Here is a 22412-nt window from a genome sequence, read left to right on the forward strand (position 1 = left end):
ACACTCAAAAGCCTGCCATCCATGGATTCTGTCAGTGTTTTGATCTGTTCACCATCAACATTGCGTGCATCAGCAACCACAGCCTCCCAGACACTGTTCAGAGAGGTGTACTGTTCTCAATGGGGTTCAGATCAGGTGAACAAGGAGGCCATGTCATTAGATTTTCTTTTTTTATACCCTTTCTTGCCAGCCACGCTGTGGAGTACTTGGACGCGTGTGATGGAGCATTGTCCTGCATGAAAATCATGTTTTTCTTGAAGGATGCAGACTTCTTCCTGTACCACTGCTTGAAGAAGGTGTCTTCCAGAAACTGGCAGTAGGACTGGGAGTTGAGCTTGACTCCATCCTCAACCCGAAAAGGCCCCACAAGCTCATCTTTGATGATACCAGCCCAAACCAGTACTCCACCTTGCTGGCGTCTGAGTCGGACTGGAGCTCTCTGCCCTTTACCAATCCAGCCACGGGCCCATCCATCTGGCCCATCAAGACTCACTCTCATTTCATCAGTCCATAAAACCTTAGAAAAATCAGTCTTGAGATATTTCTTGTCCCAGTCTTGACGTTTCAGCTTCTGTGTCTTGTTCAGTGGTGGTCGTCTTTCAGCCTTTCTTACCTTGGCCATGTCTCTGAGTATTGCACACCTTGTGCTTTTGGGCACTCCAGTGATGTTGCAGCTCTGAAATATGGCCAAACTGGTGGCAAGTGGCATCTTGGCAGCTGCACGCTTGACTTTTCTCAGTTCATGGGCAGTTATTTTGCGCCTTGTTTTTTCCACACGCTTCTTGCGACCCTGTTGACTATTTTGAATGAAACGCTTGATTGTTCGATGATCACGCTTCAGAAGCTTTGCAATTTTAAGAGTGCTGCATCCCTCTGCAAGATATCTCACTATTTTTGACTTTTCTGAGCCTGTCAAGTCCTTCTTTTGACCCATTTTGCCAAAGGAAAGGAAGTTGCCTAATAATTATGCACACCTGATATAGGGTGTTGATGTCATTAGACCACACCCCTTCTCATTACAGAGATGCACATCACCTAATATGCTTAATTGGTAGTAGGCTTTCGAGCCTATACAGCTTGGAGTAAGACAACATGCATAAAGAGGATGATGTGGTCAAAATACTCATTTGCCTAATAATTCTGCACTCCCTGTATAGGCAACAGCTTGAGGCTGTGTTATTGTATAATGTATACGTTACAGGCAAACATATACATATGTAGGCAACAACTTGAGGCTGTGCTATTGTATAATGTATACGTTACAGGCAAACATATACAGTATTGGCAACAACTTGAGGCTGTGTTGCAGCAGGATGTTTTAGTGGTGGAACGATAGATCTTTAAAAATAACAAAGTTACTTAGTATACAAAGTAAACAGGGGCGCTATACTGCACACAATTCTTGGATAAAAGAAAAATCCCTGTATCTGATCCAGAAGAATCATTAAAGGGGTAGTATACTATAAAATAGTTTTTCCCTTAATGTGTTTCCAATTACTTTTTTTACCAGCTGCAGAGTATAAAATGTATGAGATTTGCTTTTTAAGGCTTATTTGTGTATATGAATTAGCTGATTTTGTGTTTTGAAGCCATAACCTAATAAAATGGGTTGAGCTTGTAGGAATAATCAGATCTCATTACTGTATCACATTGTGTACATATACCTGCTTCCTTATCTTATATATGACCATAAACCAAACACCAGTACTTGGAGAGAACAATGGAAAATTAACATTGTATCACCTTATCTCTTATTTAACCCACTGGGAGTGTAATTTATTCTACTGGCTGTGTTAACAGAGCTTGGCCTCGAGACCAACAACTTTCAGGATGGATGGGGACACCACAGACTAAATAAACTATTTTAAATGCTAATATAAGGCTAATGGAAATACTTGTAAACAATGTAATACACTCCAGCAGGTAAAGTGGATCATTGGGAACAAATTAAAGGGGAGACATTTTTTGAGTAAACGGTCCCTTTAAATTCACCAGGGCAGCTCCTCTTCTATAGGTGTGGGAAAACCAACGTGTATCTACAAAGTAAAAGACAAAAGGGCGCCTCAATGTGTAGACTGTGTGATTTATAAAACAAATGGGTCACAAGTAAGGTGGCGCTATATAGAGGGATAGTGCAAATAGACAGGCTGAATGTCGCAGCCACCAGCTGGCTGATGCTCCCTGCAACAACCTCTAGGGGAATTCCTCCTTAGACTCGAGAGTCTCCCATATCCAGCAACAGGCAATCAGGAAAAACATAGTTAAAGGGACATGAAACCCAATATGTTTATTTCATGATTTAGGTAGAACATACAATTTTAAACAACTTTCCAGTTGACTTCTATTATCAAATTTTCTTCATTCTTTTGATATCATTTGTTGAAGTAGCAGCAATGCACTTCTGGTTTCTAACGGAACACATTGGTGAGCCAATGACAATCGGTATATATGTGCAGCCTCCAATCAGTCCTAGAACCTAGGTTATATACTGCTCCTGAGCTTACCTAGATAAACCTTTCAGCAAAGGATAACAAGAGAAAGAAGCAAATTCAGTAATAGAAGTAAAGTGGAAAGTTGTTTAAAATTGTATGTTCTGTCTAAATCATGAATGTCTAATTATGACTTTACTGTCCCTTTAAACGTAAGTTAAACATCATTATATTATCAAACTGTAGGCTGGCCCCTGTGGACTATACGTATCTTGGTATTTGGCTTGATCCTAACCTAAAGTTTGGACCTCACATTTACAAACTATTGTTCCAACTGTTCTCTAAAATTGGAGCCCATTTAAGAAATAAATCCTGTCGGTAACATCTTGTACAAGAAATGCTGATCCCAGTTACGTGGATGTTGTGTATGCATCTGCGCCTCAGATCCATCTCCGTAAACTCGTTATGTGCTGCAATGTGATTACAAAACTCATCGTGATCTATACAGGCTCTCGCTTGACCATTCACCTCTCTTGCCTTGTCTGAGAGACTCCCACGCAACCTGAGCAGTATGCTCACCCATGCTCCCCACTCCCTGTATAACTTAAAGGGATAGTCTAGTCAAAATTAGACTTCCATGATTCAGATATAGCAGCAATTTTAAGCAACTTTCTAATTTACTTCTATTAACAATTTTTCTTAGTTCTCTTGCTATCTTTATTTGAATAAGCAGGAATGTAAGCTTAAGAGCCGGCCGATTTTTGGTTATAAATAAATGTAGCCACCAATCAGCAAGCGCTACCCAGGTGCTGAACCAAAAATGTGCCAGCTAATAACCATACATTCCTGCTTTTTCAAATAAAGATAGCAAGAGAACTAAGAAAAATTGATAATAGGAGTAAATTAGAACGTTGTTTAAAATTGCTGCTCTTTTTATATTTTATTTGATCGCATTTGGCTGTGAAATGGTAGCATGAAATATACCAAAATTGACCTAGATCAATACTTTGCGTTGTCTACTACACTACACTAAAGCTAAAATGAACCTACACTAAAGCTAAAATTAACCCTACAAGCTCCCTAATTAACCACTTCACTGCTGGACATAATACAAGTGTGGTGCGCAGCGGCATTTAGCGGCCTGATAATTACCAAAAATCAATGCCAAAGCTATATAGTTCTGCTATTTCTGAACAATGGGGATCCCAGAGAAGCATTTACAACCATTTGTGCCATAATTGCACAAGCTGTTTGTAAATAATTTCAGTGAGAAACCTAAAGTTAGTTAAAAAGTTTGTGAAAAAGTTAACAATTTTTTTTTTATTTGATCGCATTTGGGGTTGAAATGGTGGCATGAAATATATCAATACTTTGGGTTGAAGCTCATTCCTATTGGCTGATTGCATCAGCCAATATGATTTTTTCACCTTTAATTCCGATTGGCTGATAGAATTCTATCAGCCAATCGGAATTCAAGGGACGCCATCTTGGATGACGTCATTTAAAGGAACCTTCATTCTGGAAGAGGACTTCAATTGAAGAGGATGCTCCGCGCCGGATGTCTTGAAGATGGAGCCGCTCCGTGCCGGATGGATGAAGATAGAAGATGCCGTCTGGATGAAGACTTCTGCCCGTCTGGAGGACCACTTCTGCTGGCTTGGATAAAGACTTCTCCCGGCTTCGTTGAGGACTTCTGCCGCTTGGATCAAGACTTCTCCCGGCTTCGTTGAGGATGGATGTCCGGTCTTCAAAACTGTAAGTGGATCTTCGGGGGTTAGTGTTAGGCTTTTTTAACCCCTTAATGACCACAGCACTTTTCCATTTTCTGTCCATTTGGGACCAAGGCTATTTTTACATTTTTGCGGTGTTTGTGTTTAGCTGTAATTTTCCTCTTACTCATTTACTGTACCCACATATATTATATACCGTTTTTCTCGCCATTAAATGGACTTTCCAAAGATACCATTATTTTCATCATATCTTATAATTTACTTTAAAAAATTTTTATAAAATATGAGAAAAAAATGGAAAAAAACACACTTTTTCTAACTTTGACCCCCAAAATCTGTTATACATCTGCAACCACCAAAAAACACCCATGCTAAATAGTTTCTAAATTTTGTCCTGAGTTTAGAAATACCCAATGTTTACATGTTCTTTGCTTTTTTTGTAAATTATAGGGCCATAAATACAAGTAGCACTTTGCTATTTCCAAACCATTTTTTTTTCAAGATTAGCGCTAGTTACATTAGAACACTAATATCTTTCAGGAATCCCTGAATATCTATTGACATGTATATATTTTTTTTTAGTAAACATCCCAAAGTATTGATCTAGGCCAATTTTGGTATATTTCATGCCACCATTTCACCGCCAAATGCGATCAAATACAAAAAATCGTTCACTTTTTCACAAATTTTTTCACAAACTTTTGGTTTCTCACTGAAATTATTTACAAACAGCTTGTGCAATTATGGCATAAATGATTGTAAATTTTTCTTTGGGATCCCCTTTGTTCAGAAATAGCAGACATATATGGCTTTGGTGTTGCTTTTTGGTAATTAGAAGGATGCTAAATGCCACTGTGCACCACACGTGTATTATGCCCAGCAGTAAAGGGGTTAATTAGGGAGCATGTAGGGAGCTTTTTGGGGTAATTTTAGCTTTAGTGTAGTGTAGTAGACAACCCCAAGTAATGATCTAGGCCCATTTTGGTATATTTCATGCCACCATTTCACCGCCAATTGCGATCAAATTAAAAAGTTAAATTTTTCACAATTTTAGGTTTCTCACTGAAATCATTTACAAACAGCTTGTGCAATTATGGCACAAATGGTTGTAAATGCTTCTCTGGGATCCCCTTTGTTCAGAAATAGCAGACATATATGGCTTTGGCGTTGCTTTTTGGTACTTAGAAGGCCGCTAAATGCCGCTGCGCATCACACGTGTATTATAGCTAGCAGTGAAGGGGTTAATTAGGAAGTTTGTAGGGAGCTTGCAGGGTTAATTTTAGCTTTAGTGTAGAGATCAGCCTCCCACCTGACACATCAGACCCCCTGATCCCTCCCAAACAGCTCTCTTCCCTCCCCCACCCCACAATTGTCCCCGCCATCTTAAGTACTGGCAGCAACTCTGCCAGTACTAAAATAAAATATATATTTAGGCTTTTTGGGGTTTTTTTAAGCATATTTACATATGCTGCTGTGTAGGAGCCCCCCCTTAGCCCCCAACCTGGCTGATCCCCCACCAAACAGCTGTCTAACCCTCCCCCTCTGCCTTAATGGCCGCCATCTTGGGTACTGGCAGCTGTCTGCCAGTACCCAGTTTATAAAAAAAACAGTTGCTTTTTTATTTTTTCCCCATTTTCTGTAGTGTAGCTCCCCTACCCACCAAAGAACAAACCCCCACCCCCTCCTAGATACCTTTGACTGTTTTTTTTTTTTTTAAATAAAAAGCTTTACACAAACTTTTAGCACAGTCTTTTCTGTAGTGTAGCGGTTCCCACCCGCTCCCGCCTGTGCGCGCCCCCGCCCCCGATCCCGCCCCCCTCTACATTACCCGGCCCATCGATGGCCGCCCACCCGCCTCCCAAGTCAGCTCCCACCCACCAACGTTACCGGCCACCGATGTCCGGTGCAGAGAGGGCCACAGAGTGGCTCTCTCTGCACCGGATGGCCATTTAAGGTTATTGCAGGATACCTCCATATCGAGGCATCACTGCAATAACCGGAAAGCAGCTGGAAGCGAGCAGGATCGCTTCCAGCTGCTTTCCACACCGAGGACGTGCAGGGTACGTTCTCAGGCATTAACTGCCTTTTTTTCTGCACGTCCTCGGTCGTTAAGGGGTTAAGGGTTTATTGGGTGGGTTTTATTTTTAGATTAGGGGTTTGGGCAGGAAAAAGAGCTAAATGCCCTTTTCAGGGCAATGGGGAGCTTAGGTTTTTTTAGTTAGGTTTTTATTTGGGGGGTTGGTTGTGTGGGTGGTGGATTTACTGTTGGGGGTTGTTTGTATTTATTTTTACAGGTAAAAGAGCCGATTTCTTTGGGGCAATGCCCCGCAAAAGGTCTTTTTAAGGGCTATTGGTAGTTTAGTTTAGGCTAGGTTTTTTTTTTTATTTGGGGGGCTTTTTTTAATTTTGATAGGGCTATTAGATTAGTTGTAATTAGTTTAAATATCTTATAATTTATTTTTTTTATTTTGTGTAATTTAGTGTTTTTTTTTTGTAAATGTAGGTAGGTGGCGGCGATGTTAGGGACAGCAGATTAGGGGTTAATAATATTTAACTAGTGTTTGTGATGCGGGAGTGCGGCGGTTTAGGGGTTAATATGTTTATTATAGTGGTGGCGATGTCCGGAACATCAGATTAGGGGTTAATAATTTTATTTAGTGTTTGCAATGTTGAAGGGCCTCGGTTTAGGGGTTAATAGGTAGTTTATGGGTGTAAGTGTACTTTTTAGCACTTTAGTTATGAGTTTTATGCTATAGCTTTGTAGCGTAAAACTCATAACTACTGACTTTAGATTGCGTTACGAATCTTGCGGGATAGGCTGTACCGCTCACTTTTTGGCCTCCCAGAAAAAGCTTGTAATATCGGCGCTTTGGAAGTCCCATTGAAAAAAGACTTTACGCAAATTGCGTAAGTTAATTTGCGTTACGGCCAAAAAAGTGTGCGGTACAGCTTTTTTGACAAGACTCGTAATAGCAGCGGTAGTGAAAAAGCAGCGTTATAACCCATAACGCAAAACTCAAGCCAAGTGTTTTTTCTAATTTTGAAAAAAAAAAATGGTTTGGAAATAGCAAAGTGCTTGTACTTATTGCCCTATAACTTGCAAAAAAAGCAAAGAACATGTAAACATTGGCTATTTCTAAACTCAGGACAAAAGTTAGAAACTATTTAGCATTCTTTTTTTTTTTTTTGGTGGTTGTAGATGTGTTACAGATTTTAGGGGTCAAAGTTTGAAAAAGTGTGTTTTTTTTCCATTTTTTCATCATAATTTATAAAAAAAAATATACTAAAATATAAGATATGATGAAAATAATGGAATCTTTAGAAAGTCCATTTAATGGCGAGAAAAACGGTATAATATGTGTGGGTACAGTAAATGAGTAAGAGGAAAATTACATCTAAACACAAACACAGCAGAAATGTAAAAAAAGCCCTGGTCCTTAACCCCTTAATGACAGAGGACGTGCAGGGTACGTCCTCTAAAAAAAGACAGTTAACGCCTGTGGACGTACCCTGCACGTCCTCGGTCTGGAAAGCAGCTGGAAGCGATCCTGCTCGCTTCCAGTTGCTTTCCGGTTATTGCAGTGATGCCTCGATATCGAGGCATCCTGCAATAACCCTGCATGGCCATCCGATGCAGAGAGAGCCACTCTGTGGCCCTCTCTGCACCGGACATCGATTGCCGGTATCGTTGGTGGGTGGGAGCTGAGGCGGGAGGGTGGCCATCGATGGGCCGTGTGATGTGGAGGGGGGCAGGATCGGGGGCCAGACTGACGGAGGCGCGCACGGACGCGTGCACGGGTGCGGCGGGCGCGTGCACGGGACAGGAGCGGATGGGAACCGCTACACTACAGAAAAAAAGGATAATATATGTGGGAGAAAGGGGCTAAAAACAATCTAAGGGATCTGGGAGGGGTGGGGTTGATCTTTGGGGGGTGGGGGAAGCTACACTACAGAAAAGGGAAAAAATAAATTAAAAAAAGCACAATTATTTTGTAAACTGGGTACTGGCAGACAGCTGCCAGTACCCAAGATGGAGCCCATTAAGGTAGAGGGGGAGGGCTAGAGAGCTATTTGGTGGGGGATCCGTGAGGTTGGAGGCTAAGGGAGCATCCTAAAAAAACTCAACTATACCTTTTATTTTAATACTGGCAGACTTTCTGCCAGTACTTAAGATGGCAGGGACAATTGTGGGGTGGGGGAGGGAAGAGAGCTGTTTTGGGAGGGATCAGGGGGTCTGATGTTTCAGGTGGGAGGCTGATCTCTACACTTAAGCTTAAATGAACCCTGCAAGCTCCCTACAAGCTACCTAATTAACCCCTTCACTGCTAGCCAAAATACACGTGTGATGCGCAGCAGCATTTAGCGGCCTTCTAATTACCAGAAAGCAACGCCAAAGTCATATATGTCTGCTATTTCTGAACAAAGGGGATCCCAGAGAAGCATTTACAACCATTTGTGCCATAATAGCACAAGCTGTTTGTAAATAATTTCAGTGAGAAACCTAAAATTGTTAAAAATGTAACTTTTTTTTTATTTGATCGCATTTGGCGTTGAAATGGTGGCATGAAATATACCAAAATATGACTAGATCAATACTTTGGGTTGTTTACTACACTAAAGCTATCTTTATAAAGTCCATTTAATGGCGAGAAAAACGGTATATAATATGTGTGGGTACAGTAAATGAGTAAGAGGAAAATTACAGCTAAACACAAACACCGCAGAAATGTAAAAATAGCCTTGGTCCCAAACGGACAGAAAATGGTCATTGGTGCTGTGATCATTAAGGGGTTAAAGGGACACTGAACCCAAATTTTTTCTTTCATGATTCCGATAGAGCATGAAATTTTAAGCAACTTTCTAATTTACTCCTATTATAAAATTTTCTTCATTCTCTTGCTATCTTTATTTAAAATGCAAGAATGTAAGTTTAGATGCCGGCCCATTTTTGGTGAACAACCTGGGTTGTTATTGCTGATTGGTGGATAAATTCACCCACCAATAAACAAGTGCTGTCCAGGGTACTGAAAAAAAAAAAAAAAAAAAAAAAACGATAGCAAGAGAACAAAGAAAAATTGATAATATGAGTAAATTATAAAGTTGCTTAAAATTGCTGCTCTATCTGAATCACGAAAGACAAAAATTGGGTTCAGTGTCCCTTTAAGGGTAAGAAAATTGAAACAATGGTCTGGTCACTAAGGGGTTAATCCAGTCACAATGTTTTGCTCTTCCAGAGGACAGTTTTTCTATCCTGAAGATATTATTACATATTGGTTTTATAGTTCTTTTATAGAATTTGTGTCTGCAGAAATAACCTGCCCCTTCTTCACAGCAAAAAAAAAAACACGTACAGAGTTGAGAAGAAGACCTTAAAGGGACACTGAACCCAATTTTTTTTCTTTCATGATTCAGATAGAGCAGCAATTTTAAGCAACTTTCTAATTTGCTCCTATTATCAATTTGACTTTGTTCTCTTGCTATCGTTATTTGAAAAAGAAGTCATCTAAGCTTTTTTTGGGTTCAGAACTCTGGACAGGACTTTTTTATTGGTGGGTGCAATTAGCCACCAATCAGCAAGAACAACCCAGGTTGTTTACCAAAAATGGGCTGGCATCTAAACTTACATTCTACCCCGATGCTTCTATAAAGCATAACGCTTACAGTATTGAAAGGGTTTTCACCTAATAAAAGTTCACCATTAATTGTTATTTTATCGTTTTGATTGTTAAAGGGACATGAATCCCAATTTTTTTCCCCATGACTGAGATAGAAAATATGATTTTAAAAATGTTTCCAATTTACTTCTATTATCAAATTTGCTTCATTCTCTTGTTCTTCTTTGTTGAAGAGATATCTAGATAGGTAGCGTGCACATGCCTAGAGGATTACATGACAGGAAATAGTGCTGCCATCTTGTGCTCTTACTAAAACTGCTGCCATATAGTACAGACACGTGCACGCTCCTGAACTTACCTTCCTGCTTTTCAACAAAGAATAACAAGATAATGAAGACAAATTGATAATAGAAGTAAAATGGAAATGTTCTGTTTGAATAATGAAAGAAAATGTTTGGGTTTTCTGTCCCTTTATTGAAGGTCTGGAACAAGTAGCAATAATAATTTACAAACAAAAGCATCGGCCCATGAATAAGTGAGAACAATAACCTGTAAATAGCAGCTCAGGCACAGATGATTGTGCTGCGCCTGCGGAATCATCTGCCCCATCAGCGGAGGGAGAGCGCATTTGATAATTGTCTCTGGCTTCAACCAGGGAGATTAGATAACAAGAACAAGCTTTGTACCTACAACATGGCAATGCCCACTACTGTATAGAAACTAAAACTACACTAATTTCTTCATTATTAGAACAAATGATATCATTTTTATACCCAATTCATCTGCATATTATTCGCAGGCTAAGTTCTGTTGGGTTTTAATGTCCAGTTAACCCCTTTCCATAGTTTAATAATTATCTAACAATAAGTGTGTGTATATATATTATATTTTTTTATTTTACTGTATTGCTAAAATATCTCAATTTAACCTTATAGATAATATTTTTAGATGAACTAAAGGAGCTTTGTGATTATAAACAACTTTCCAATTTACTTCTTTGATCAATTTTGCTTTGTTCTGTTTGCAACAATATACTGACTGCTACCAATAGTGTTACCGTAGAAAGCAAAGAATTGCACAAGCACCAAGGGTATAAATCAGCTTGTTTGCAGGTGTGCCAACTATTGGACCTGCACCAAGGTCCCAAGAAGTCAGTCCAAAAATAATGATATAGCTGCACCACCAACTGTATTAAAACATCATGATTTTATTGTGCCACTTAAAACAGAAAACGTTTCGGACCCATGTCCTTATTCATGTCTGACATGAATAAGGACATGGGTCCGAAACGTTTTCTGTTTTAAGTGGCACAATAAAATCATGATGTTTTAATACAGTTGGTGGTGCAGCTATATCATTATTTTTGGACCAATAGTGTTACCAATAGTGACTGCTACCAATAGTGTTACAGAACACTGCTGCTATAGAAAACGAAAGAAACGTGCCTGCTCCTGAGCTCCTATAAGACTACAGATTTATTATTCAACAACATATACAAAGAGAATCAAGAAAATGTGATAATACAAATAAATCAGAAAGTTGTTTACAATTACATGCTCTATCTGAATCATGAACATTTAATTTTGGCTTTACTGTCCCTTTAAAGGAGGGACAATTTTAAAGTACAATGTCCCTTTAAATCGTCACAAGGCAGCACTGAAATCTAGGTCAGTGTCTGTGGATAAAGCTCAGTCACAGAATCAAGCTGATCCGCTGGAGCAGACGCGCACGCCTGCATTATGGGATTAAAATAGCTATGCTCTGCATTTGCCACACCTTTAATATTGTATGTTTTATTGCAGATTCTCACGCAGGCATGAAATTGCCCGTTTATACAGTGCCATTGTACTTTTTACCTGTGTGCCAAGGCTGCTTAAAGGGATATGAAACCCCACATGTTTATTTCATGAATCAGATAGAGCAGTGATTTTAAAAAACATTCTAATTTACCTCTATTATCACTTTTTCTTTGTCCTCTTGGTATCTTTTGTTGAAAAGCAGGGATGTATGCGTAGGGGCCGGACCATTTCAGGAGCACTATATGGTGGCAGTTTTGCAAGAATGTTATCCATTTAAAAGACCACTAGATGGCAGCACTATTTATTGCTATATACTGCACCAGATGCCTACCTAGGTATCTCTTCAACACAGAATATGATGGATAATAGAAGTAAATCTGAATCTTTTTTCTTAATATGTTATGTTCTGTCTGAATCACAAAAGAAAAGTTTTGAGTTTCATATCCCTTTAAGAGTGTCGCTGAATTTTTTTAATCTGATGTACCCAGTTGCATATTTATTTCCTTGTTCTTTGGAAATAGATCAGGCTGTTGCTGTACATTTTGCTGTTATGATTGTTTTAGATGTGAATAACCTTACTGACATTCGTAGGGGCTGCTCTTGGGGTATTCTCTAAAAAAAGGCAGCTGTCTTGTGAATTGCAACCAATACTTATCAGGTTTTGGTTGTACGTCTGTACACCACTCTCTTTATTACCTTTTACAAATCAGGTTTTGGGTTGTACGTCTGTACACCACTCTCTTTATTACCTTTTACAAATCAGGTTTTGGGTGTACGCCTGTACACCACTCTCTTTATTACCAATACAAATCAGGTTTTGGGTGTACGTCTGTACACCACTCTCTTTATTACCTTTACAAATCAGGTTTTGGGTTGTACGTCTGTACACCACTCTCTTTATTACCTTTTACAAATCAGGTTTTGGGTGTACGTCTGTACACCACTCTCTTTATTACCAATACAAATCAGGTTTTGGGTGTACGTCTGTACACCACTCTCTTTATTACCTTTACAAATCAGGTTTTGGTTATACGTCTGTACACCACTCTCTTTATTACCTTTACAAATCAGGTTTTGGTTGTACGTCTGTACACCGCTCTCTTTATTACCTTTACAAATCAGGTTTTGGGTTGTACGTCTGTACACCACTCTCTTTATTACCTTTACAAATCAGGTTTTGGGTGTACGTCTGTACACCACTCTCTTTATTACCTTTACAAATCAGGTTTTGGTTATACGTCTGTACACCACTCTCTTTATTACCTTTACAAATCAGGTTTTGGTTATACGTCTGTACACCACTCTCTTTATTACCTTTACAAATCAGGTTTTGGTTATACGTCTGTACACCACTCTCTTTATTACCTTTACAAATCAGGTTTTGGTTATACGTCTGTACACCACTCTCTTTATTACCAATACAAATCAGGTTTTGGTTATACGTCTGTACACCACTCTCTTTATTACCTTTACAAATCAGGTTTTGGGTGTACGTCTGTACACCACTCTCTTTATTACCAATACAAATCAGGTTTTGGTTGTACGTCTGTACACCACTCTCTTTATTACCTTTACAAATCAGGTTTTGGGTTTACGTCTGTACACCACTCTCTTTATTACCTTTACAAATCAGGTTTTGGGTTTACATCTGTACACCACTCTCTTTATTACCAATACAAATCAGGTTTTGGTTATACGTCTGTACACCACTCTCTTTATTACCAATACAAATCAGGTTTTGGGTGTACGTCTGTACACCACTCTCTTTATTACCAATACAAATCAGGTTTTGGTTATACGTCTGTACACCACTCTCTTTATTACCTTTACAAATCAGGTTTTGGGTGTACGTCTGTACACCACTCTCTTTATTACCTTTACAAATCAGGTTTTGGGTGTACGTCTGTACACCACTCTCTTTATTACCAATACAAATCAGGTTTTGGTTATACCTCTGTACACCACTCTCTTTATTACCTTTACAAATCAGGTTTTGGGTGTACGTCTGTACACCACTCTCTTTATTACCAATACAAATCAGGTTTTGGTTGTACGTCTGTACACCACTCTCTTTATTACCAATACAAATCAGGTTTTGGTTGTACGTCTGTACACTACTCTCTTTATTACCTTTACAAATCAGGTTTTGGGTGTACGTCTGTACACCACTCTCTTTATTACCAATACAAATCAGGTTTTGGTTATACGTCTGTACACCACTCTCTTTATTACCAATACAAATCAGGTTTTGGTTGTACGTCTGTACACCACTCTCTTTATTACCTTTACAAATCAGGTTTTGGGTGTACGTCTGTACACCACTCTCTTTATTACCAATACAAATCAGGTTTTGGGTTTACGTCTGTACACCACTCTCTTTAATACCAATACAAATCAGGTTTTGGGTGTACGTCTGTACACCACTCTCTTTATTACCTTTACAAATCAGGTTTTGGGTTTACGTCTGTACACCACTCTCTTTATTAGTAATACAAATCAGGTTTTGGGTTTACGTCTGTACACCACTTTCTTTATTGCCAATACAAATCAGGTTTTGGTTGTACGTCTGTACACCACTCTCTTTTTTTACCAATACAAATCAGGTTTTGGGTGTACGTCTGTACACCACTCTCTTTATTACCAGTACAAATCAGGTTTTGGGTTGTACGTCTGTACACCACTCTCTTTATTACCAATACAAATCAAGTTTTGGGTTTACGTTTGTACACCACTTTCTTTATTGCCAATACAAATCAGGTTTTGGTTGTACGTCTGTACACCACTCTCTTTTTTACCAATACAAATCAGGTTTTGGTTATACGTCTGTACACCACTCTCTTTATTACCAATACAAATCAGGTTTTGGGTGTACGTCTGTACACCACTCTCTTTATTACCTTTACAAATCAGGTTTTGGGTGTACGCCTGTACACCACTCTCTTTATTACCAATACAAATCAGGTTTTGGGTTTACGTCTGTACACCACTCTCTTTATTACCAATACAAATCAGGTTTTGGGTGTACGTCTGTACACCACTCTCTTTATTACCAATACAAATCAGGTTTTGGTTATACGTCTGTACACCACTCTCTTTATTACCTTTACAAATCAGGTTTTGGGTGTACGTCTGTACACCACTCTCTTTATTACCAATACAAATCAGGTTTTGGTTGTACGTCTGTACACCACTCTCTTTATTACCAATACAAATCAGGTTTTGGGTTTACATCTGTACACCACTCTCTTTATTACCAATACAAATCAGGTTTTGGTTATACGTCTGTACACCACTCTCTTTATTACCAATACAAATCAGGTTTTGGGTGTACGTCTGTACACCACTCTCTTTATTACCAATACAAATCAGGTTTTGGTTATACGTCTGTACACCACTCTCTTTATTACCTTTACAAATCAGGTTTTGGGTGTACGTCTGTACACCACTCTCTTTATTACCTTTACAAATCAGGTTTTGGGTGTACGTCTGTACACCACTCTCTTTATTACCAATACAAATCAGGTTTTGGTTATACGTCTGTACACCACTCTCTTTATTACCTTTACAAATCAGGTTTTGGGTGTACGTCTCTACACCACTCTCTTTATTACCAATACAAATCAGGTTTTGGTTGTACGTCTGTACACCACTCTCTTTATTACCAATACAAATCAGGTTTTGGTTGTACGTCTGTACACTACTCTCTTTATTACCTTTACAAATCAGGTTTTGGGTGTACGTCTGTACACCACTCTCTTTATTAGTAATACAAATCAGGTTTTGGGTTTACGTCTGTACACCACTTTCTTTATTGCCAATACAAATCAGGTTTTGGTTGTACGTCTGTACACCACTCTCTTTATTACCAATACAAATCAGGTTTTGGTTGTACGTCTGTACACTACTCTCTTTAATACCAATACAAATCAGGTTTTGGGTTTACGTCTGTACACCACTCTCTTTATTAGTAATACAAATCAGGTTTTGGGTTTACGTCTGTACACCACTTTCTTTATTGCCAATACAAATCAGGTTTTGGTTGTACGTCTGTACACCACTCTCTTTTTTTACCAATACAAATCAGGTTTTGGGTGTACGTCTGTACACCACTCTCTTTATTACCAGTACAAATCAGGTTTTGGGTTGTACGTCTGTACACCACTCTCTTTATTACCAATACAAATCAAGTTTTGGGTTTACGTTTGTACACCACTTTCTTTATTGCCAATACAAATCAGGTTTTGGTTGTACGTCTGTACACCACTCTCTTTTTTACCAATACAAATCAGGTTTTGGTTATACGTCTGTACACCACTCTCTTTATTACCAATACAAATCAGGTTTTGGGTGTACGTCTGTACACCACTCTCTTTATTACCTTTACAAATCAGGTTTTGGGTGTACGCCTGTACACCACTCTCTTTATTACCAATACAAATCAGGTTTTGGGTTTACGTCTGTACACCACTCTCTTTATTACCAATACAAATCAGGTTTTGGGTGTACGTCTGTACACCACTCTCTTTATTACCAATACAAATCAGGTTTTGGTTATACGTCTGTACACCACTCTCTTTATTACCTTTACAAATCAGGTTTTGGGTGTACGTCTGTACACCACTCTCTTTATTACCAATACAAATCAGGTTTTGGTTGTACGTCTGTACACCACTCTCTTTATTACCAATACAAATCAGGTTTTGGTTGTACGTCTGTACACTACTCTCTTTATTACCTTTACAAATCAGGTTTTGGGTGTACGTCTGTACACCACTCTCTTTATTACCAATACAAATCAGGTTTTGGTTATACGTCTGTACACCACTCTCTTTATTACCTTTACAAATCAGGTTTTGGGTGTACGTCTGTACACCACTCTCTTTATTACCAATACAAATCAGGTTTTGGTTGTACGTCTGTACACTACTCTCTTTATTACCTTTACAAATTAGGTTTTGGGTGTACGTCTGTACACCACTCTCTTTATTACCAATACAAATCAGGTTTTGGTTATACGTCTGTACACCACTCTCTTTATTACCAATACAAATCAGGTTTTGGTTGTACGTCTGTACACCACTCTCTTTATTACCTTTACAAATCAGGTTTTGGGTGTACGTCTGTACACCACTCTCTTTATTACCTTTACAAATCAGGTTTTGGGTGTACGTCTGTACACCACTCTCTTTATTACCAATACAAATCAGGTTTTGGGTTTACGTCTGTACACCACTCTCTTTATTACCTTTACAAATCAGGTTTTGGGTGTACGTCTGTACACCACTCTCTTTATTACCAATACAAATCAGGTTTTGGTTGTACGTCTGTACACCACTCTCTTTATTACCAATACAAATCAGGTTTTGGTTGTACGTCTGTACACTACTCTCTTTATTACCTTTACAAATCAGGTTTTGGGTGTACGTCTGTACACCACTCTCTTTATTACCAATACAAATCAGGTTTTGGTTATACGTCTGTACACCACTCTCTTTATTACCAATACAAATTAGGTTTTGGTTGTACGTCTGTACACCACTCTCTTTATTACCTTTACAAATTAGGTTTTGGTTGTACGTCTGTACACCACTCTCTTTATTACCTTTACAAATCAGGTTTTGGGTGTACGTCTGTACACCACTCTCTTTATTACCAATACAAATCAGGTTTTGGGTTTACGTCTGTACACCACTCTCTTTAATACCAATACAAATCCGGTTTTGGGTGTACGTCTGTACACCACTCTCTGTATTACCTTTACAAATCAGGTTTTGGGTTTACGTCTGTACACCACTCTCTTTATTACCTTTACAAATCAGGTTTTGGTTATACGTCTGTACACCACTCTCTTTATTAGTAATACAAATCAGGTTTTGGGTTTACGTCTGTACACCACTTTCTTTATTGCCAATACAAATCAGGTTTTGGTTGTACGTCTGTACACCACTCTCTTTTTTACCAATACAAATCAGGTTTTGGGTGTACGTCTGTACACCACTCTCTTTATTACCAATACAAATCATGTTTTGGTTATACGTCTGTACACCACTCTCTTTATTACCTTTACAAATCAGGTTTTGGTTGTACGTCTGTACACCACTCTCTTTATTACCAATACAAATCAGGTTTTGGGTGTACGTCTGTACACCACTCTCTTTATTACCAATACAAATCAGGTTTTGGTTGTACGTTTGTACACCACTCTCTTTATTACTAATACAAATCAGGTTTTGGGTGTACGTCTGTACACCACTCTCTTTAATACCAATACAAATCCGGTTTTGGGTGTACGTCTGTACACCACTCTCTGTATTACCTTTACAAATCAGGTTTTGGGTTTACGTCTGTACACCACTCTCTTTATTACCTTTACAAATCAGGTTTTGGTTATACGTCTGTACACCACTCTCTTTATTAGTAATACAAATCAGGTTTTGGGTTTACGTCTGTACACCACTTTCTTTATTGCCAATACAAATCAGGTTTTGGTTGTACGTCTGTACACCACTCTCTTTTTTACCAATACAAATCAGGTTTTGGGTGTACGTCTGTACACCACTCTCTTTATTACCAATACAAATCAGGTTTTGGGTTTACGTCTGTACACCACTCTCTTTATTACCAATACAAATCATGTTTTGGTTATACGTCTGTACACCACTCTCTTTATTACCTTTACAAATCAGGTTTTGGTTGTACGTCTGTACACCACTCTCTTTATTACCAATACAAATCAGGTTTTGGGTGTACGTCTGTACACCACTCTCTTTATTACCAATACAAATCAGGTTTTGGTTGTACGTTTGTACACCACTCTCTTTATTACCAATACAAATCAGGTTTTGGGTGTACGTCTGTACACCACTCTCTTTATTACCAATACAAATCAGGTTTTGGTTGTACGTCTGTACACCACTCTCTTTATTACCAGTACAAATCAGGTTTTGGGTTGTACGTCTGTACACCACTCTCTTTATTACCAATACAAATCAGGTTTTGGGTTTACGTCTGTACACCACTCTCTTTATTACCAATACAAATCAGGTCATTTTGCTTTTAGCTTACAGAGGGGGCTTTTTTTTTGTAATAGGCTAATAAGTGTTTTGATTATTTACACAATTTTGCCACAGTGTGCAAGAGAAAACGGTAAGATCTACAGGAGGAAAATGGTTAGAGAATACAGCAGACCTGAGAGAGAACTTATTAAACTGATAAGAACAGATACTACACTTGATCTTAGCCAAAAGGCCGAGAAGCGATAGAGAGAGAACTTATTAGCTACAATAATAAAAGGATTTTGTTGCTATATTTAATGCGATTTAACAATACAATTGTAGTTTCATATCATTTTGAAATGACTTTGTGAGCCTCATTGTAATGTATGCAACTCCTTCACATACATGCAATAGCATATACTCTAAATTTCAAATCAGCAGTAGATTGTTTCTGACAAATTTCAAAATTCCTTCCATAATCCTACCTTCTGTATCATGTGACAGCCATCAGCCAACCCTAGACTCTATGAGGCCCATTTATCAAGCTCCGAATGGAGCTTGAGGGCCCGTGTTTCTGGCGTGTCTTCAGACTCACCAGAAACAGCCGTTATGAAGCAGCGGTCTAAAGACCGCTGCTCCATAACCCCGTCCGCCTGCTCTGATGAGGCGGACAGAGATCGCCGAAAATAAACCCAATAGAGTACGATCGAGTTGATTGACACCCCCCTGCTGGCGGCCGATTGGCTGCGAGTCTGCAGGGGGCGGCGTTGCACCAGCAGCTCACAAGAGCTGCTGGTGCAATGCTGAATACGGAGACCGTATTGCTGTCCGCATTCAGCGATGTCTGTCGGACCTGATCCGCACTGTCGAATCAGGTCCAACAGACATTTTATAAATAGGCCTCTATATGTAGACACTGATTTGCTACACATGCTCAGTAGTAGCCGGTGCCTCAGAAAGTGCTGGAAGCTAGAAGAGAAAAAGTATAAAATTCATAGTCATATATAATAAAAAAACAGTAGAAATAAGACAAACTAGAAACTAGTAAACAATTATAAAATGTATTGACATAAACAAGAGTGGGGACGAAGTATTTAATGAAGGGGTGCAGGAAACCAAGACTGGTCAGAGAATGACACTAATCCAATGTCCCTGACCATTTAATACAGAAAAATTGTATATTCAACAAGTGCATAATAAAAAGACAATGCAATATCACTTACATTTGCAAGCCCCATGTATCATGTGACAGCCATCAGCCAATCACAGACTCATATACATATACACTGTGAACTCTTGCACATATGCTCACTAGGAGCTGGTGCCTCAGACAGTGTGCATATAATAGAACGGTACACAATTTGATAATGGAAGTAAATTGGAAAGTTGTTTAAAATTGCAAGTTCTATCTGAATCATTTTGACTTTATTGTCCCTTTAAATGCAAGGAACACTTCTTTTTGAGGTGAACAACCTTTGAGAATTTTACCAGGGGCTTAATAGTACTGGTAAGATTTCTTAGAGAATTTAGCAGAGACCCTCGTATCGCACCCTATGACTGTATACTTCTTATTGTTATTTTTTACTGTTTGATATTTTTGTCATCTACAGCATCTCACAAAACTGATTACACCCCTCACATTTGTGAAAATTTTTTATTATATCTTTTCATGTGACAACACTGAATGACACTTTGCTACAATGTAAAGTAGTGAGTGTACAGCCTGTATAACAGTGTACATTTGCTGTCTCCCAAAAATAACTCAACACACAGCCATTAATGTCTAAACCGTTGGCAACAAAAGTGAGTACACCTCTAAGTGGAAATGTCCAAATTGGGCCCAAAGTGTCAATATTTTGTGTGGCCACCATTATTTTCCAGCACTGCCTTAACCCTCTTGGGCATGGAGTTCACCAGAGCTTCACAGGTTGCCACTGGAGTCCTCTTCCACTCCTCCATGATGACATAACGGAGCTGGTGGATGCTAGAGACCTTGCTCTCCCCCATCTTCCATTTGAGGATGCCCCACAGATGCTCAATAGGGTTTAAGTCTGGAGACATGCTTGGCCAGTCCATCACCTTTACCCTCAGCTTCTTTAGCAGGGCAGGGGTCGTCTTGGAGGTGTGTTTGGGGTCGTTATCATGTTGGAATACTGTCCTGCGGCCCAGTCTCCAAGGGAGGGGATCATGCTCTGCTTCAGTATGTCACAGTACATGTTGGCATTCATGGTTTCCTCAATGAACTGTAGCTCCCCAGTGCCGGCAGCACTCATGCAGGCCCAGACCATGACACTCCCACCATCATTCTTGACTATATACACTTGTCTTTGTACACTTCACCTGGTTGCCGCCACACACGCTTGACACCATCTAAACCAAATAAGTTTATCTTGGTCTCGGACAACAGGACATGGTTCCATTAATCCATCCAGGTAAGTATTTATTTTTAAATGGGATTAATTTATTAAAGTGTAGTGTTAGGTGTAATTGTAACTTAGGTTAGGATTTATTTAACAGGTACATTTCTCTTTATTTTAGCTAGGTAAGCTATTAAATAGTTAATAACTATTTAATAACTATTCTAACTAGCTAAAATAAATACAAAGTTACCTGTAAAATAAATATAAATCCTAAAATAGCTAGAATATAATTATTATTTATATTGTAGCTATATTAGGGTTTATTTTAAAGGTAAGTATTTAGTTTTAAACAGGATTCATTTAGTTAATCTTCAGGGGATTAGTGTTAGGTTTTTGTAAGGGGGGTTTGGGTTAGATTAGGGGTATGTGGGTGGTGGGTTTTAATGTTGGGGGGGGGTTGTATTTTTCTTTTACAGGCAAAAGAGCTGTTTTCTTTGGGGCATGCCCCCACAAATGGCCCTTTTAAGGGCTGGTAAGGTAAAAGAGCTTTGAAATTTATTTAATTTAGAATAGGGTAGGGCATTTTTTTATTTTGGGGGGTTTGTTATTTTATTAGGGGGCTTAGATTAGGTGTAAGTAGCTTAAAATTGTTGTAATATTTTTAACATGTTTGTAACTTTTTTTTTTTTTTTTGTAACTTAGCTTTTTTTATTTTTTGTACTTTAGTTAGTTTATGTAATTGTATTTAATTGTAGTTATTTGTAGGTAGTTTATTTAATTAATTTAATGATAGTGTAGTATTAGGTTTAATTGTAACTTAGGTTAGGATTTATTTTACAGGTAATTTTGTATTTCTTTTAGCTAGGTAGTTATTAAATAGTTAATAACTATTTAATAACTATTCTAACTAGCTCAAATAAATACAAAGTTACCTGTAAAATAAATATAAATCCTAAGATAGCTACAATATAATTATTAATTACATTGTAGCTATCTTCGGGTTTATTTTACAGGTAAGTATTTATTTTTAAATGGGATTAATTTATTAAAGTATAGTGTAGTGTTAGGTGTAATTGTAACTTAGGTTAGGATTTATTTAACAGGTACATTTCTCTTTATTTTAGCTAGGTAAGCTATTAAATAGTTAATAACTATTTAATAACTATTCTAACTAGCTAAAATAAATACAAAGTTACCTGTAAAATAAATATAAATCCTAAGATAGCTAGAATATAATTATTATTTATATTGTAGCTATATTAGGGTTTATTTTAAAGGTAAGTATTTAGTTTTAAACAGGATTCATTTAGTTAATAAGAGTTAATTTATTTAGATTTATTTAATTAATATTTAAGTTAGGGGGGCGTTAGGGTTAGGGTTAGACTTAGGTTTAGGGGTTAATAATTTTATTACAGTGGCGGCGGCGTAGTGGGGGGCAGGATAGGGGTTAATAAATTTATTATAGGTGGCGACGGTGTAGGGGG

General features: G+C 38.3%; 1 protein-coding gene and 1 pseudogene across 1 annotated transcript in view; one reads left to right on the forward strand and one right to left on the reverse strand.

Annotated features, from left to right (window-relative positions):
* The window catches only part of LOC128666204 (single-strand selective monofunctional uracil DNA glycosylase), a 78432-nt gene that overhangs the window by 15765 nt on the left and 40255 nt on the right, over nucleotides 1-22412 (forward strand). The gene's annotated exons all lie outside the window — the stretch shown is intronic.
* On the reverse strand, nucleotides 18715-18833 carry LOC128636823 (uncharacterized; annotated as a pseudogene).

The sequence above is a fragment of the Bombina bombina genome, chromosome 7, assembly GCF_027579735.1.
Source record: "Bombina bombina isolate aBomBom1 chromosome 7, aBomBom1.pri, whole genome shotgun sequence".
In the NCBI taxonomy this organism is placed as follows: Eukaryota; Metazoa; Chordata; class Amphibia; order Anura; family Bombinatoridae; genus Bombina; species Bombina bombina.